The 12,820-nt window shown below is 52.6% G+C and overlaps 1 protein-coding gene across 1 annotated transcript in view; it reads right to left on the minus strand.

Annotated features, from left to right (window-relative positions):
• The window catches only part of ANKFN1 (ankyrin repeat and fibronectin type III domain containing 1), a 1,012,473-nt gene that overhangs the window by 20,611 nt on the left and 979,042 nt on the right, over nt 1-12,820 (minus strand). The gene's annotated exons all lie outside the window — the stretch shown is intronic.

Genomic DNA, 12,820 nt, shown 5'->3' on the forward strand with positions numbered 1-12,820 from the left:
TTTTGTCCAGAGTGTTGTCTGCCCTGATGAAACACATGCGGAGCTACATTGTTTTCCCTGAGGAGGCTGATTTGGCCACTGTGAAGGGTGATTTCTATGCCCTTGGACATATCCCCAACATCCTTGGTGCCATTGATGGGACCCATGTGGCTTTAGTACCCCCAAAAGACGATGAGCAGGTGTACAGAAACAGGAAAAGTTACCATTCTATGAACGTCCAGGTGGTCTGTTTGGCTGACCAGTACATCTCCCATGTAAATGCAAAGTTCCCAGGGTCAGTGCATGACGCGTATGTGATGCGTAATAGCAGCATCCCCTATGTGATGGAACTGCTACAGAGACACCGTGTGTGGCTAATAGGTGACTCTGGTTACCCCAACCTGCCTTGGCTATTGACCCCAGTGAGGAATCCCCGGACCAGGGCTGAGGAAAGGTACAATGAGGCCCATGGGCAAACGAGGAGGATAATTGAAAGGACTTTCGGGGTCCCGAAGGCCAGGTTTAGGTGCCTGCATATGACAGGGGGATCCCTGATGTACTCACCAAATAAGGTGTGCCATATCATCGTGGCCTGTTGCATGCTTCACAACCTGGCTTTGCGACGGCAGGTGCCTTTCCTGCAGGAGGATGGTCCAGATGGTGGTGTTGTAGCAGCTGTGGAGCCTGTGGAGAGTGAAGAGGAGGAAGACGACGGGGACGACACAGACAACAGGGACACAGTCATCCAACAGTATTTTCAGTAGCAGACAGGTAAGAATCACCCACGCAATTTAACATTTCCTTAAAGTCTCCTGCATCTCTACTTTCTGCATTTACCCCCAGTTCTTTTTTAACTTATTTTTGCTTTTCCCTTCCCTTTTCGGTGTTGTTTGACCCACTGCGTGACTTCTGATTGTTTAGCCCATGGACAAAAGCGTATTGACATTGGTATGTTGTCATCACAAATTGTCTGACCATCATTGTACAGTATTGTGTAAAACATTTGTAAATAATACAGGCTGACTCCTGAATATTTTAAGTGCAATGAGTGTTTATTTGTAGTGCAAGATTTTGGTGCATGATATTAATACGGTGATAGGTGGGGGTGGAGGAATGTGCATGGCAGAGTCCAGTTCTCAGTTTCACAGGTGCCTTGTCCATAGGCCTGTGGAAGGATGGAGCAGGGGCAGTTCAAGGTTGGACAGGATGACAATGTGGGACAGAGGGATGACATCAGGGGGTATCCTTTGCTGGCGGGTGTCTTGGCATCCTACTCTGTCTTCCTGTGAGATCTCAGGTTCCGCTTGCGGGGTGGTTGATCTTCAGCAGGAGGTGGGGTTCTGGTGGCCTGACGTTGTGGTGGGGCCTCCTGTCCACTAGCGCCGGCGGAGGTGGTGGGCTGTTCCTGGTCCTGGCTAGTGACAGGGGCCCTTTGGGGTGCCACATGGTCCCGCAATGTGGTTTCTATCCGGTTTAAGACCTGGACTATGCTCCCCATAGGGGTACCGATGGTCGTGAGTTCATTGCTGAACCCCATGTAGCGTTCCTCCTGCTGTGCCTGGATCTCGCTGAACCTGGCCAGTACCGTCGCCATCGTCTCTTGGGAGTGGTGGTATGCTCCCATGATGGTGGTGAGGGCCTCTTGGAGGGTGGGTTCCCTGGGCCTCTCCTCCCCCCCCGTCGCACAGCAGCCCTCCCAGTTCCCCTGTGTTCCTGGGCCTCTGTCCCCTGGACGGTGTGCCCACTACCACTGCCCCCAGGTCCCTGTTGTTGTTGGGGTGTTGGGTCAGCCTGGGTGCCCTGTAGTGGCGGACACACCGCTGATTGACGCGTCCTGGAGACAGAGGCATGGGCCCGCTGGGTGGGAGCTGTGCTGGTATTCCCAGAGGGGGTTGGGTCTGGTGTGGCCTGTGTCTGTGTGTGGGGAACCCACTGTCCAGAGGTCCCCGATGGTCCGGGCTGGTCGTCAGGGTCGAGGTCGACAGAGCTGGTGTCCTCACTGGGGGGCTGTTCTGGGGGTGGGATGGACAGATCTGGACCCTCCGTGGCGGTGTGTTGGCGTTCGGGCCCTGCAGGGGTAACAGAGTATTGTTATAGTTCTTGTGTGTTCCATGGCGTGCATTTTGTGTGTGCCCTTGTCCCCCAGTGCTGGCATTCCCTTGTGGAAGGGGTTGTGAGGGGGGTTTTTATGTGCAGTGGTCATGCATTGGTGATGGGTGTGTATGGTTTGTGTTGGCATTCAGGGGTTGGTGTTGTTTAGGGTGGGTTGTGCTGGTGGGACAATGGCAGAGAGGATGTGTGCTGGGGGGTTTGAGATTGGGGGTGAGGGTGGGGTTGTGGGTTGGCATGCTGGTGATTGGGGGGGGTTAAGTAGTTGAGATTCGACTTACCAGAGTCCATTCCTCCGCGTACTCCAGCGAGGCCGTCAGGATGCAGGATGTTTACTACCTCTTGCTCCCATTCAGTAAATTGGGGTGGAGTGGGTGGGGGTCCGCCGCCATCTTCTGCACAGCGATGTTGTGTCGCGACACCATGGAGCGCACCTTCCCCCGTAGGTCGTTCCATCGCTTTCTGATGTCGTCCCGATTTCTGGGATGCTGTCCAACAGCGTTGACCCTGTCTACAATCCTTTGCCATAGCTCAGCCTTCCTTGCTATAGTGGTGTGCTGCACCTGTGTGCCGAAGAGCTGGGGCTCTACCCTGATTATTTCCTCCACCTTGACCCAGAGTTCTTGGTCTGAGAACCTGGGGTGTCTTTGGGGTGCCATGGGGTGGTGTGGATGAGGTGTGGGGTGGTGTTTGTGGTGATGTGCGTGGTGATGTGTGGTGATGTGTGCGTAGATGTGGTGTGGGTGATGATGTTGGGTTCCTGTGTGTGTTGTGCTTAGCGTTCCCTGTGCTCTCTCTCAGTCTCTCTGGCCTTCTCTCAGTAATTGTGGTCGTAAGGGTTTGTGGGTGACGTGGGTGTGTGTTTTATATTTAATTGGGTGTGTGGGAGTGGTGTGTGTATGTGTCTCAGGTGTGTGTATTTCAAATTGTCCAATGTGGCTGTGTTTTGTAAGTGTGTGTGTATTTTGAGCGCGGCGGTGTGTACCGCCAATGGAATACCGCGGTTGAAAGACCGCCGCGTGGATTTGTGGGTCAGAATGGCATGGGCGTGTTTGTGTTGGCGTGGCGGTGGAGGTTTGGTCATCTCCAGTTTATCGCTGCACGCTGCTGTGGCGGCCTTCCGTGGATGGCGGGTTTTTGCCGGGTTGACAGTTGGAGGTCAGAATGACCGTGGCGGTTTACCGCGGCCGCGGAGGAAGAATGGTAGTCTTCTGACCGGCGGTAAGGGCCTTTTACTGCCGAGGTCAGAATCACCCCCTTTATATCACTTTTCAGTGATATCTCTACAATTTCCCATTGCAACTTTATTCTTTTGACCTACAATTATCCTGATAAATATTCTATATTTTTCTAAACACTGTGTGATGTATTTTTGTGGTGCTATATGGTGGTATTGTATGATTTATTGCACAAATACTTTACACATTGCCTTCTAAGTTAAGCCTGACTGCTCGTGCCAAGCTACCAGAGGGTGGGCACAGGATAATCTTGGATTGTGTGTGACTTACCCTGACAAGAGTGAGGGCTTTTGCTTGGATGAGGAGGAGGAGCCAGAAAATGGCCCCTCAGAGGAATTTTCACTATCTGTGGATGGTGTTACCACTGCAATTGTGCCCCCTTCCAGACCAGGGAGCAGTGTCTCTGTGCAAAGCCTGACCGCAGAGGAAAGGAGAGAAGAAAGGGAGTTCCAATTGCAAATGGCAAAACTGAAAATTGAGGCTCAACAGGAGGAGAGAAGGGCAGAAAGAGAAGCCAAGCAAGCTGAGGCTGAAAGAGCAGCCAAACAAATTGAAGCTGAAAGAGAAGCCAAACAAGCTGAAGCTGAAAGAGCAACCAAACAGGTGGCGGCTGAGAGAGCTTTGGCTGAAAAGAAACTATTGTTGGCTCATGAACTGAGTCTCAAGGAGCTGGAGATCAAGGCGAGACAGTCTGAATCCAGCAATAATGGTGGCAGCATACTGACAGGACCTGCTGGAGAAAAGAAGGTTTGTATACCCAAAAATGTGGTGCCCAGTTTTGTGGTGGGAGATGACATAGATAAATGGTTAGCTGCTTATGAAGTTGCACTAAGGGCTCATGAGGTTCCTGAAGGGCAATGGGGGATAGCTATGTGGGGTTATGTACCGCCATTGGGGAGGGATACACTCCTCACATTGGATCAACCTGATCAAAACACATACCCACTTCAGAAAGCTACTTTACTTACCAAGTTTGGGCTGACCCCTGAGGGATACCGTCAGAGGTTCAGGGACAGCACCAAACAAACCACACAAACATGGGTAGATTTCTTTGACTTCTCCAGTAAGGCACTGAATGGATGGGTGTGGGGCAACAAAGTAGCTGATTATAAAGGTTTATATGACTTGATTCTGAGAGCATATGCTTAATACTACTTATACAGAGTTGCGCCAGCACTTAGTGGATAGTAAGCTGACTGATCCCAGGAAGCTTGCTGAGGGGGCGGACCTCTGGGTTAGCACCAGAGTGTCCAAGAAGGTACCTGGGGGGGACTCCCACAAAGGTGGTCAGGGTTCCCAACAGAAGAAAGAGGGGGGAGATAAACTTGCAGATAAGGAACTCTCCAAAGGCCCCCAAAAGAATTCCCAGGGATGGGGCGGCAACCCTTCCTTTTCCAGATTTGGGAAAAAAAACAGGGACATATGACAAGTCAGGGAAATCTAACCCCAAGTGCATGGAGTGTTACCAGTATGGTCACTATAAAGGCGATCCCCAGTGCCCCAAGAGGGCACCTTCCACTACCAGACAGGCACCTGGGTTGACTAGTGTAGCGCTCGGGGGGAGATGGACCCAGATAGATTTGGGGAACAGGTAGAGATTTCCCTAGTGTCTCTGGGAGAAGGAGAAATGGTGCCCAAGGCCCACATGCCCAAAAATACTTCCAAGTACCGGCAGTGGGTCACCATTGATGGGCAGAAGGTGGAGGCTCTGCGTGACACAGGAGCCAGTATGACTACTATCAAGAGTCAGCTGGTGTCAACAGAGCAGATAGTCCCTAATACATTCCACCAGGTCATAGTCGCTGACAATCGCGAGAGTCACCTACCGGTGGCTCTGGTTCCCTTTGAGTGGGGGGGGTCTCTGGTACTCTGAAAGTAGCTGTGAGTCCTGCCATGCCTGTAGATTGTCTGTTAGGCAATGATCTTGAGCATACTGCTTGGAAAGAAGTGGAGCTCAAGTCTCACCTGGAGATGTTAGGGTTACCTGAGTGGGTCTGCATGACCACACGGTCCATGGCTGACCGAGAGGGAAGTCAAGGGCGTCTGGAGCCTGGAATGATGGCCCAGAGAGCTGCCAAGAGGAGGGACAAGGGGCGCGGGAAACCGGCCCCAGAAGTTCCCGCAGTGGCTGATGGGGCTCCTGAGGAGGAGGCTCCCGAGCCAACTGGGGAAGACATTGCCACCCTAGGTGACTTACCTGAGCTTGCTGGCTGGCAAGTTGAGGGTGGACCCACCAGGGAGGAATTCTGCAAGGCGCAGAAAGAATGTCCCACTCTGGAAGGTCTGAGGAAACAAGCCTCAAACCAGGCGGCAGGTGACGCCTCTGGCGATCACCACCTATATTGGGAGAATGATCTCCTCTACAGTGAGCTTAAGGTTCCGGCCTTTGGGGCAGCACGTACGCTGGTGGTCCCCCAATGTTACCGAACCTTCCTACTGGGTCTGGCTCACGACATTCCCCTGGCAGGACATTTGGAGCAAGGCAAGACCTTTAACAGGCTTGTCACCCACTTTTATTGGCCCAAAATGAGGACACACTCAGATAAGTTCTGCAGATCTTGTCCTACCTGCCAGGCCAGTGGTAAAGCAGGAAAAAGGGTTAAAACCCCCCTGATTCCTCTTCCTGTTGTTGGCACCCCCTTTGAAAGGGTGGGCATCGACATTGTTGGTCCCTTGGATCCCAAAACTGCCTTAGGCAACAGGTTCATCCTGATTTTGGTGGACCATGCCACCCGTTACCCAGAGGCAATCCCTCTGAGGACCGCAACTGCACCGGTGGTGACCAGAACTCTGATGGGGATATTTACCCGTGTGGGATTCCTCAAGGAGATAGTGTCTGACAGAGGCACTAACTTCATGTCTGCATACATGAAGTCTCTGTGGGATGCGTGTGGTGTAACCTACAAGTTCCCCACACCCTATCACCCCCAGTCTAATGGTCTTGTGGAGAGATTCAACAAGACCCTGAAAGGCATGATTGGTGGCCTCCCTGAGGCCATGAGGCGTAAGTGGGACGTCCTCTTACCATGCCTTCTCTTTGCTTACAGAGAGGTCCCCCAGAGGGGGGTAGGGTTCAGTCCCTTTAAGCTTCTCTATGGGTACCCTGTCAGGGGACCCTTAAGCATTGTCAAGGAGGGATTGGAGAAAGCTCCAAAGGCACCCCCTCAGGACGTGGTCAGCTACATGTTGGCCCTCCGCAACCAGATGACCCACTTCTGGAAAGAGGCCCAAAGTAACCTTGAGGCCAGTCAAGAGGTAATGAAACACTGGTATGACCAGAAGGCCACCCTGGTAGAGTTTCAACCTGGAGACAAAGTGTGGGTAATGGAGCCAGTAGAGCCCAGAGCTCTCCAGGACCGCTGATCTGGCCCATTTGAAATAAAGGAGCGGAAAGGGGAGGCCACTTGCCTAGTGGACCTCCAAACCCCTAGGAATCCCCTAAGGGTGCTCCATGTGAACCGACTAAAGGCTCATTTTGAGAGGTCGGAGATCAACATGCTTCTGGTCACAGATGAAAGAATGGAAGAGGAGAGTGAACCTCTCCCCGACCTCCTCTCTGCCCAAGAAGGTGATGGGTCAGTAAGCGGGGTCATTCTTTCTGACTCCCTGACTCTAAACCAGAAAGGAGACTGCTATGAGCTGTTGGAGCAGTTCTCCCCCCTGTTCTCCCTTACTCCTGGACTGACCCACCTCTGTGTTCATGATATTGACACCAGTGACAGTCTCCCTGTGAAGAACAAAATGTAAAGGTTGTCGGATAAGGTGAAGGCCAGCATCAAGGAGGAGGTCTCCAAGATGTTGACTCTAGGGGTTATCGAGAAATCCAGTAGTCCCTGGGCCAGCCCAGTGGTGTTGGTCCCTAAGGCTACTGCCACAGGTGCGAAGCCAGAACTCCGGTTCTGTGTGGACTACCGGGGTCTCAACTCAGTCACACGGACTGATGCTCACCCCATCCCCCGAGCTGATGAACTTGTTGACAGGTTGGGCGCTGCCAAGTTCCTGAGTACGTTTGATCTTACTTCAGGGTACTGGCAGATCGCCCTGACTGAAGGGGCTAAGGAAAGATCCGCATTTTCAACCCCTGATGGCCATTACCAGTTCTGGGTGATGCCGTTTGGATTGAAAAATGCCCCCGCTACCTTCCAACGGTTGGTTAACGGGGTCTAGCTGGCAAGGATGCCTTCTGTGCAGCCTACCTGGATGACATAGCTGTCTACAGTTCCAGCTGGGAGGAACACCTGCTTCACCTCAAGGAGGTGCTTCAGGCCTGCCTAGTAAGTGCCAGATTGGGCAGGGTTCCGTGGTGTACTTGGGACACCTAGTGGGTGGTGGCAAGGTGCAGCCACTCCAGGCCAAGATTGAAACTATCAAGGCCTGGCAACCACCTCGAACGCAGACTGAGGTGAGAGCCTTTTTAGGCCTCACAAGATACTACCGCAGATTTGTCAAGGGCTATGGTACCATTGTGTCACCCTTGACAGAATTCACTTCCAAGAAACAACCTAGGTTGGTGAATTGGACAGAGGCTTGTCAGAAAGCCTTTGACGCCCTGAAGGAAGCCATGTGCACGGCCCCCGTGCTCAAGGCCCCTGACTACTCCCAGGAATTTATTGTGCAGACAGACGCTTCAGAGCATGGCATAGGGGCAGTCCTAGCACAGCTGAATGAGGAGGGCCGAGACCAACCGGTAGTCTTTATTAGCAGAAGGCTATTACCACAGGAACAGAGGTGGAGTGCTATTGAGAGAGAAGCTTTTGCTGTGGTCTGGGCACTGAAGAAGCTAAGACCCTACCTGTTTGGGACTCACTTCCGGGTTCAGACAGACCACAGGCCCCTCAGATGGTTCATGCAGATAAGGGGTGAGAATCCAAAACTCTTGAGGTGGTCCATTTCCCTACAGGGGATGGACTTTACGGTGGAACATCGCCCAGGGGTTGACCACGCCAATGCTGATGGTCTCTCCAGGTACTTCCGCCTTAGCGATGAAAGCTCCCAGGAGGTCGGGTAGCTCTCCCCACTTTCAGCTGGGGGGGACACATGTTAGACCTGACAGCCTTAGGGTAGTCACCCCTAACTTTTTGCCTGCCTCCCTCCACTTTTTGGACACTGTTTTTGCTGGTTTTTAGACTCTGCGCACTTTACCACTGCTAACCAGTGCTAAAGGGCATATGCTCTCTCCCTTAAAACATGGTAACCTGGAATCATACCTGATTGGATTATTAATTTACTTATAAGTCCCTAGTAAGGAGCACTCTCTGTGCATAGGGCTGGTAGATTAAATGCTACTAGTGGGCCTGCAGCACTGGTTGTGCCACCCACTTAAGTAGCCCCTTTTCCTTGTCTCAGGCCTGCCATTGCAAGGCCTGTGTGTGCAGTTTCACTGTCACCTCGACTTGGCATTTAAAAGTACTTGCCAAGCCTAAACCTCCCCTTTCTCCACATATAAGTCACCTCTAATGTGTGCCCTAGGTAACCCCTAGAGCAGGGTGCTGTGTGGGTGAAAGGCAGGACATGTACCTGTATAGTTTACCTGTCCTGGTAGTGTAAAACTCCTAAATTTGTTTTTGCACTACTGTGAAGCCTGTTCCCTTCATAGGTTAACATTGGGGCTGCCCTCATACAGTATTGAAGTGGTAGCTGATGATCTGAAAGGAGTAGGAAGGTCATATTTAGTATGGCCAGAATGGTAATATAAAATCCTGCTGACTGGTGAAGTTGGATTTAATATTACTATTCTAGAAATGCCACTTTTAGAAAGTGAGCATTTCTTTGCACTTAAATCTTTCTGTGCCTTACAATCCACATCTGGCTGGGCTTAGTTGACAGCTCCTTGTGCATCCACTCAGACACACCCCAAACACAGGGTACTCAGCCTCACTTGCATACATCTGCATTTTGAATGGGTCTTCCTGGGCTGGGAGGGTGGAGGGGCTGCCCTCACACAAAGGACTGCCACACCCCCTACTGGGACCCTGGCAGACAGGATTGAACTGAAAGGGGACCTGGTGCACTTCTTAGCCACTCTTTGAAGTCTCCCCCACTTCAAAGGCACATTTGGGTATAACACAGGGCCTCTGCCCTACCTCACCAGACACTTGCTGGAGAAGAAACCTGAACCAGAAACTACATCCTGCCAAGAAGAACTGCCTGGCTGCTCAAAGGACTCACCTGTCTGCTTTCTACAAAGGACTGCTGCCTTGCTGTTGGCCTGCTGCCTTGCTGAACTCTTGACTGGCTGTGAAAGTGCTCTCCAAGGGCTTGGATAGAGCTTGCCTCCTGTTCCCTGAAGTCTCAGGACCAAAAAGACTTCTCTTTTTCACTTGGACGCTCCATGCGCCGAAATTTCGACACACAGCTTGTTCTGCGGTGAGAAAAACGCCGCACACCGATGCTGATCGACGCGACGCTCTTGGGACGACCGGAAATCCGACGCACGGCTTCACAAGGACAACGCCGCCCGACCTCTAGAGGAGAGATTGACGCGGCGCCTGCCGTGAGATCGTAATTTTGACACGCAGCCCCGCAGAACAACGCGCAGCCGGAAAACAAGCAGGAAAATCCACGCACAGACCCGGGACATCTGGTAATCCCCGCGATCCACAGAAAGAGACTGTTCGCGTGCCAAAAAAACGACGCATGACTTCCCCGCGTGAAAAATAACGATGCAAGTCCGTGTGTGCTGGGGAGAAATCGACGCACACACCCTTTTTCCACGCACCTCTTCCTTTGTGGCTCTCTGAGGAGATTTTTCCACTCCAAACCAGGTACTTGTGCTTGAAAGAGACTTTGGGGGTCATTCTGACCTCGGTGGTAAAAGGCCCTTACCGCCGGTCAGAAGGCCGCCATTCTACCGCCGCGGCCGCGGTAAACCGCCACGGTCATTCTGACCACCAACTGGCAAACCGCCAAAAACCCGACATCCAAGGAAGGCCGCCTCATCAGCGGGCCGCGGAAAACTGGAGATGACCAAACCTCCACCGTCACGCCAACACAAACACGGCCATGCCATTACGACCCACGAATCCACGCAGCGGTCTTCCAACCGCGGTATTCCATTGGCGGTACACACCGCTGCGCTCAAAATACTCACACAGCTCCAAAACACTGCCACATTGGACAATTTGAAATACACACACCTGACACACATACAAACAACACTCCCACACATCCAATCAACTATAAAACACACACCCACATCACCCACAAACCCCCACTAGTTGGAAATTGGAGAGAAGGCGATAGAGATAGAGATAGAGAGAGCGAGCACAGCAATCGAATACCCCAACACACACAGGAACCCAACTTCATCACCCACACCACATTTACGCACACATCACCACATATCACCACGCACATCACCACAAACACCACCCCACACCTCATCCACACCACCCCATGGCACCCCAAAGACACCCCAGGTTCTCGGACCAAGAACTCAGGGTCATGGTGGAGGAAATTATAAGGGTTGAGCCCCAGCTCTTCGGCACACAGGTGCAGCACACCACTATAGCAAGGAATGCTGAGCTATGGCAAAGGATCGTAGACAGGGTCAACGCTGTGGGACAGCATCCCAGAAATCGGGAAGATATCAGAAAGCGATGGAACGACCTACGGGGGAAGGTGCGCTCGATGGTGTCGCGACACAACATCGCTGTGCAGAAGACTGGCGGCGGACCCCCACCCACTCCACCCCAATTCACAGCATGGGAGCAAGAGGTAGTAAACATCATGCATCCTGATGGCCTCGCTGGAGTACACAGAGGAATGGACTCTGGTAAGTCGAATCTCAACTACTTCACCCCCCCCCCAACCACCAGCATGCCAACCCCCCCCCTCACCCCCAATCTCAACCCCCCAGCACACAACCTCCCAGCCAATGTCTCACCAGCACAACCCACCCTAAACCACACCAACCCCTGAATGCCAACACAAACCATAGACAGCCACCACCAAAGCATGACCATTGCACATACCCAATACACCCCCCCCCCACCCTCACAACACCCCCCAGAAGGGAATGCCAGCACTGGGAGGTGTTGTGAGGGTGGACCATCGGGGACCTCTGGACAGTCGGTTCCCCACACACAGACACAGGCCACAGCAGACCCAACCCCCTCTGGGAACACCAGCACAGCTCCCACCCAGCGGGCCCATGCCTCTGTCTCCAGGACGCGTCATTCAGCGGTGTGTCCGCCACTACAGGGCACCCAGGCTGACCCAACACCCCAACAACAACAGGGACCTGGGGGCAGTGGTAGTGGGCACACCGTCCAGGGGACAGAGGCCCGGGGAAACAGGGCAACTGGGAGGGCTGCTGTGCGACAGGGGGGGGGAGGACAGGCCCAGGGAACCCACTCTCCAAGAGGCCCTCACCACCATCATGGGAGCATACCATCACTCCCAGGAGACGATGGCGACGGTACTGGCCAGGTTCACCGAGATCCAGGCACAGCAGGAGGAACGGTACATGGGGTTCAGCAATGAACTAAGGAACATCGCTACCGCTATGGGGACCATAGTCCAGGCCCTCAACCGGATAGAAAACACATTGCGGGACCATGTGGCACCACAAAGGGCCCCTGTCACTAGCCAGGAACAGCCTACCACCTCCGCCGGCGCTAGTGGTCAGGAGGCCCCCACAGAACGACGGGCCACCAGAACCCCACCTCCTGCTGAAGAACAACCACCCCGCAAGAGGAACCTGAGATCTCACAGGAAGACAGAGTAGGATGCCAACACCCCGCCAGCATAAGATACCCCCTGATGTCATCCCACTGTCCCACAGTGTCACCCTGTCCAACCTTGAACTGCCCCTGCTCCATCCTTCCACAGGCATATGGAAAATGCACCTGTGAAACTGAGAACTGGACTCTGCCATGGACATAACTCCACCCTCACCCATCACCGTTTTAATATCATGTACCAATATCTAGCACTAAAAATAAATCACTCATTGCACTGAAATCATTCAGGAGTCAGCCTGTATTATTTACAAATGTATAACACATTACTGATCAATAATGTTCTGTTATTTTTGTGATGACAACATACCGATGTCAATAAGCATTAGTCCATGGGCTAACCAAGCAGAAGTCACGCAGTGGGTCATACAGCACTGAAAAGGGAAGGGAAAATCAAACATCAGTTTAAAAGAACTGTGGGGAAATACACAAAGTAAAGATGCAGGGGGCTTTCAGGAAATGTTAAATGGCGTGGGTGATTCTTACCTGTGTGCTACTGAAAATACTGTTGGATAACTCTGTCCCTGTTGTCTGTGTCGTCCTCTTCGTCTTCCTCCTCTTCACTCTCCGCAGGCTCCACAGCTGCTTCAACACCACCATCTGGACCATCGTCCTGCAGGAAAGGCACCTGATGTCGCAATGCCAGATTGTGAAGCATACAGCAGGCCACGATGATCTGGCACACCTTCTTTGGTGAGTACATCAGGGATCCCCCTGTCATATGCAGGCACCTAAACCTGGCCTTCAGGAGCC

The sequence above is a fragment of the Pleurodeles waltl genome, chromosome 7, assembly GCF_031143425.1.
Source record: "Pleurodeles waltl isolate 20211129_DDA chromosome 7, aPleWal1.hap1.20221129, whole genome shotgun sequence".
Classification (NCBI taxonomy): Eukaryota; Metazoa; Chordata; class Amphibia; order Caudata; family Salamandridae; genus Pleurodeles; species Pleurodeles waltl.